Source organism: Puma concolor, chromosome A1, assembly GCF_028749965.1.
Source record: "Puma concolor isolate L17-30 chromosome A1, mPumCon1.1.hap2, whole genome shotgun sequence".
Classification (NCBI taxonomy): Eukaryota; Metazoa; Chordata; class Mammalia; order Carnivora; family Felidae; genus Puma; species Puma concolor.
In genome coordinates, this window is record NC_141667.1 from 38,152,263 (window position 1) to 38,157,933 (window position 5,671).

Consider the following 5,671-nt stretch of genomic DNA (forward strand, 5'->3'; position numbering starts at 1 on the left):
CTTAATTAGCTAATCTCAAAGCCATTATTTACAACCAGGGCAGACAAAGGGAAAACTGATGATCCAACACTTATGCCAGTTTGAAATTTTGAAACAACAAAAAAATGCTTTATTCAGAGTGGAGTCCTTGGTCTTTCAAATGAACCTCGAAATAACAAAGAACCACCCCCCCATCTAAACCGAAATAAAATAAAATAATGGAGAACAAATAAAACTCCACCCCCACCTCAATCATCGCCCTCTCCTTTTCCCCAGAAATTGTTGCCTAGAGCAATTTGAAAATGTAGATATTTAAACAGAAACGGGATGTATCCTTTATGTCTTCTTTCTACTTAAAACGTATAAAAGTTCTCAATATTGGTACTTGTTGGGAACGGGGTTATAGTTGTTTTCCAAAATCGTTTGCGGGGAAGGAGTTTTTATTTTGGAAAAAAGCAGAGTTTTCTTTTTGTACTTTTCCAAGGCGGGCATTCAGGGCTTGGGAACAGGTTTGCTTCTCAAGGTCCGGGGTCTCAGAAACTGTCGAGGCCGGGGTTCGTATACGCCTGTTAGCACCGGGCAGAACCTAGGTGTTCGGGAATTTTTCTTTTAACTGTTCTCCCCAAAAGGCCGTCCTCTCAGCGGCTCGATTTCGAGTGACCCTTAAAACTCATCTCTGGATAGAGCTGCAGTTCCTCCGGTCTGTGTTGGTAGAAAACCAGGTAGATCGGGTATCCTGGGGGCTGTCGGAACCTCCTTCTTGGGGGCTGGAGCGGGTCGCCTCAGGAGCCGGAGACAGCTGGCCCCGGTGGCCCTAAGCCACCGCGGAGCTTTAGAAAGGGGCGGAGCGGGCCAAGGCTGAGCCCGGGCCTTGGCGCTCCACTCGGGACGCGCTGCCCGTCGCCGCAGGCCACTTGGGTCGTCTCAGCTGTGTGTCCTTCTCTGGCCCCCGCCCCAGAACCCACGGTGAGCAGGGCACTCCCACGTCCACGCTCATTCCCATCATTTTCTCCTGGAATAGCCGTCCCTTCACTGCATCTCGGGTCCTTTGTGCGCTTTACATGTTCAGAAACAGAAAATATCCCGAGAACAGGACCCGTGGAAATGTTTCTAAGCCGACGTGGGCAGCCTAAGGCAAGCAAGAGTGGAACCAAGCGGGGCCTCGAAAGGCATCCAATCCGAACGGTTGGGAGCTGTAGATTTATTCGTGGACTCCTGAATTCAAGACCTGAACGGGAACACAAAAAGGCCTGTGGAAATCGGAGCATGCCCTTCAGGCAGCAAGATAATGGGATTAGAAATCCCGTGTGGAGAGTAGGCGGCCAAGGAGAGGCAAATAGCACGAGACCCGAGCCTAGGGAGGGGGAAGGAAGGGCTTCAGGCGAGGGTGTGTGTGTGTGTGTGTGTGCGCGCGCGTGTGTGTCTGGAAGTGGGGGGAGCGTTGGCAGGCGGGGTGGAGGGGGGGTGGAGGAAAGGGAGAAGGGAAAAGGAAGCTAGGGAGAGAACAAGGAAAAGCGAGAGCACCCTGTATCCTTTGTTTGAGAGCACCCGCGTCCTAGATCGTAGAAGCGAGGCCGTCATTAGCGCTCTGACCCGGAGCAGAGGCGAATTAGAGAAATGAGGGGACAGCCCGCACCTCCTCGCCTGGTTTATTTCGCTTTCCTTGAAATCCCTCGGCCTCCAGGTTCCCGTCGCCTAAGCTTTCCCTCACTGTCCCTCCCCCGCCCCTTCAACAAACAATGCACTGAGGCTGAGAAGGGAGGGAAGGAGGGAGTCAGGGAGAGAAAACCAACAAGCTTTTCAGGGTGAAAAATAAACCTGCGTATCCAGATTACCAACATGTTTTTTCCATTTGCGTTGACTTATTTGGAAACAGTTGTTGGGGTGATAATGTCGCCTGAGAGATTAACTGTTAAAGTCTCAAAAGTTCCCAATGGTTGTGGAATCCTGCTTGTAAAAATACCGATTTTTTAATTTATTTTTTTTTTTTTACGTTTCCTTTCCCCCCTTTCCCAAATGAAACCCCCGAGAATGCATTTTGGTCTTGGGGGCTGAGGGCGTGGCGGACAGACAGCTGTTGAATCCAAACAAAGACTGTACTGGATGCAGTGCTGTTTGGGGTTCCATCTGGGAGGATTTTTCATCTCCTTCTTCCCATTCCAAGGGAAAGGAAGGGATTAGGAATGGCCTGGTCAAAATTGTGGGTTTGTGACAGACAGATGGAACAGGAAAGAATGAACCCTAAGCAACAAAAGGATAATGGAGCTTTGGTCTCTGGGTGTGTAAATTGGGAAACAAACAAAATAACCAAGGAAGCCAAAGACATACCACTGCTGGGGAAATGTCTACAATGTTGATTCATAAATGAATCATCTCTTCCTTCTCTACCTTTCTCTCAACCATTAAGAATTGTGGCCCCCATCTAACAAACTGCCAGGGAAGCCAAACTGCAGGACATTTTTGAGAAGCAAGGCTTGAAATCTGCCCGAAAGTAACAAAGCCACCAGCCAGCCCACCAGTCAGCCAGAGTGCCTCGCGCTCTCTCTCTCTCTCTCTCTCTCTCTCTCCCTCCCGCTCACCCTCTCCCTCCCTCTTTCTGCCCCCCCACCTCTCTCCCTCCTTTCCTCCCTCCCTCTCTCCTGTCTTCCTCCAGCTAGCCTTGCCCCAGTTAGCTTCCAAGAGCGAGTCAGCAGCCTTACACCTGCTGGAGGAATCATGGATTTGGTGGCGGGAGTCCGTGGGGTGGTTCTGAGCAAACCACGAGGGCACCGTATCAAGCCTGCCTATGACCCCTATAGGATCCTCTTCTGGAATATATCGGAGCTAAGAGTAGACAGGCTTTCCTCTGCCTGAGTCATTGCCTGCTGTCACTTTCGGTTTCTCTTGCCAAGCAGCCCCTGCTACCCCTTTCCTCTGCTCCTCTCTGAGCAGTTCTATCCTTCACAGAGTTTGCAAAGCTCTCCTACTGACTTAGGTGCATGGTTTGAAAGAAGAGACTAGAGTGGATCCAAAGGAAAGGAGGGACCCATTGGAGTAGTTCTTTTAAAAATTTTAATTTTATTGACACATCTCTGAAAGGTTTGTTTTGGTATAATTCGAAGCTGCCAATTCCAAATACAAATAGAGGGACGCACACTGTGTATATCAGATGTTGGGAATAAAAATGGTTTATTGATTGAAATAATAGAGGCATTATTTTGATTTGTCTTGACATGAATGCTGATTTATAGTGCTCTTCCCCCATTGATTTCTTCTTGTAGTCCAGACACATGGAAATGATAAAAATCTCACCAAAGCTCACCTTGGTGCTAATCAAGACTGCTCGATGCACATTATAAATCTGATATTATATTTATTGCTTATCTTTATTTGAGGGGTTAGTCCCCATCCTAAGATTGTCCCCTTTCAAAAAAAAAAAAACACTTTTCAAATGCATCTGTTTTCACTTTGCACTTTCAACGGGCTGGAGCAGACAATAGTGTGAAAAACATCTGAAAATATGAGGCGACAGTGCTGCATGTGTGTTTCATTTCTGCAGTGTTAGGGGAGAAAATAACAAAAGAAACACACTACACACACACACACACACACACACACAGGTCCAGGACCGAAGCACAAAAGGCTTGCTGACCCAGCGCTAACATACAAGACAAATTGAAGAAAAGGGCTAATGGAAGTAGTGGCTAGGGCGGCCAGGGGCCGGGCAGTTTGGAAAAAGATCAAGGACAAACAATAGTTAAGAAATTGGACTTGGGTAGGGTAAAAGCAGAGGGAGAAAGTGAAGTGCCCGGGACTGGAACTCATGTCCCTGACTATGGGGAGGATAAGTTTTCTTAAAACGCTAAGAGTTTCCCTTTACTACATGATAAGAGAAAAATAATCATAAAACAAACACAACACAACCCCCAAACAAAAGCAACCAGGCGCCCCAAACCCAAACCTAGTTGTCTCTGTTCAACGGTCTCAGGGTCACGAGAGAACCCTGTGTGGCCTTGAGTCTTCTCAGGACAGGTTGCGGGTAGACCGAGGAACCCTTTTCCGTGAAGAAGACGGGACTACAAGGGCAGGAGTGAGATTATCTGATTATTAGCGCTGTTGCCCCCCTCCCCCCAAAGACGACTACGTAAAGTAAAGGCCAGCCGGTAAAAGGGACAAGGATTTAACATCTGCGAGAGCATCGGAGGGAACGGAGTTGAGGCTGCGGCTGCGGGGCTGGCTGGACGACAACTGCGCGAAGTCGCCAGTCCCCGGGCCTGCGGGAGCGAGAGACGGAGCCCAGCACCACGCGAGCGCCAGCAGGAGCCCTCCGGCCGCACAGCCTCCAGCCCGCGGGCCCCCGACGGGGCTCTCACGGGCGGGCTCGGGGCCGAGGGGGGCTCCTGGGGGGAAAGGAACAGGATTGCCTGAGCAGCCGAGGGGATGCCCTGCGTTTGCGAATTCTTGGTCCCGGGTCCCTGCCTCTGTTTCCCCGCAGCCCCGGGGACGCGCCCTCGGAAGAGACTTCCCGGGGCTGAGGACGTGGCGGTGACCGCATCCCGGAGACCCTAAACGCCCCCCCTCCCCCCCCACATCCCTGCATTAAAGAGCGAGCTTCGGTTCTGCCGGCTCCGCGGACCACGTTGTCACTGCCACCAGGATTTGAACGTATTGCTCAGCCTGTTGCTGCTGCCGCGTCGCTTGGGGCTACCTAGACCCCCGGCAGGGGTGGGGATCCTTCCCGGGACGCCCGCCCCCTGACCCCGCGGGGGCAAGCGCCGGTTTTCGGGTTGGAGACAGTGTCCGACTTGGCGGGGCCGGTCCCCTCCTGAAGCTCACCTCAGGCAGTCTCTGCAAGGTGCAGTCCGCACGTTAGCGTTCCTCCGGCGGGGACGCGATCGCCTGCGACTCCGGAGGCTGCCTTCTCCGGGCGGGTCCCAGGGTAATTGCGCGTTTCTCTACATTTAGTGCTTTGCAGATTTAGGGAGCGCGCTTTCGCTTGTACACCGTCCGCCGACAGCCCCTTTGCGTTAGGGAATCCTGTCCCCCCGCCCCACACGGACGCACACTCATTTTATTTTTTAATAAATGAGTTTAAAAATCAAAACAAACCTGTGAATCAGTCCGCCCAATTTTATGCTCCATCTCCTGTGTTATGTGTGTGATTCTCTCTGCCAATCGATGGGAGAGAGTGTTTGGGGGCATTTGCAATCTCCTTTGTCACTTGCCACTCTCTGTGTGTATAGCTTTTACCTACCATTTGTTTACCAAATCAGTTCGTATTTTCTTAGCCCGGGATTTAGGATTTGCATTCCTGGATTAATTAATTGCCCAGTACTCAGAGGAGAGGACGTTTAGCGGAGCCACCTGATGCTGGGAGGGCCCGACTTATTAGGGCACTACCAGGAGGCTGTTGTGACAGATCCGGCCCTCTGCACGCTCTGAATTAACTCAAAGTGCCCTCTGCCTTCCTAGGATTAAAAACAATGGCAACACCAATAACAAAACCCCAATATAATTTGAAGGGGGGGGTGGGTGCCTAAGGTCTCCTGGCCTCTACCTCTAGGCATTAGGAGATAACTTTTTGCCCTTCCCAGAGACACCTTGTAGTTTCAGTGCCCCAGACGGCAGAGAATATGTCTTCAGTTCAGTTCTCCTAGCCATCGGATGCCTACCTGTACTCTAATTACTCCAATAGTCTCAGGTTCCTTATTGG

At 50.9% G+C, this 5,671-nt stretch overlaps 1 long non-coding RNA gene across 1 annotated transcript; it reads right to left on the reverse strand.

Annotated features, from left to right (window-relative positions):
• Positions 1–401: 401 nt before the first annotated feature.
• Positions 402–5,202, reverse strand: LOC147584110 (uncharacterized). Its single transcript, XR_015255159.1, has 2 exons — positions 4,795–5,202; positions 402–1,207 (listed from the first exon to the last, which is right to left on the reverse strand). It is a non-coding gene; the product is annotated as an uncharacterized LOC147584110 (long non-coding RNA).
• Positions 5,203–5,671: the final 469 nt, after the last annotated feature.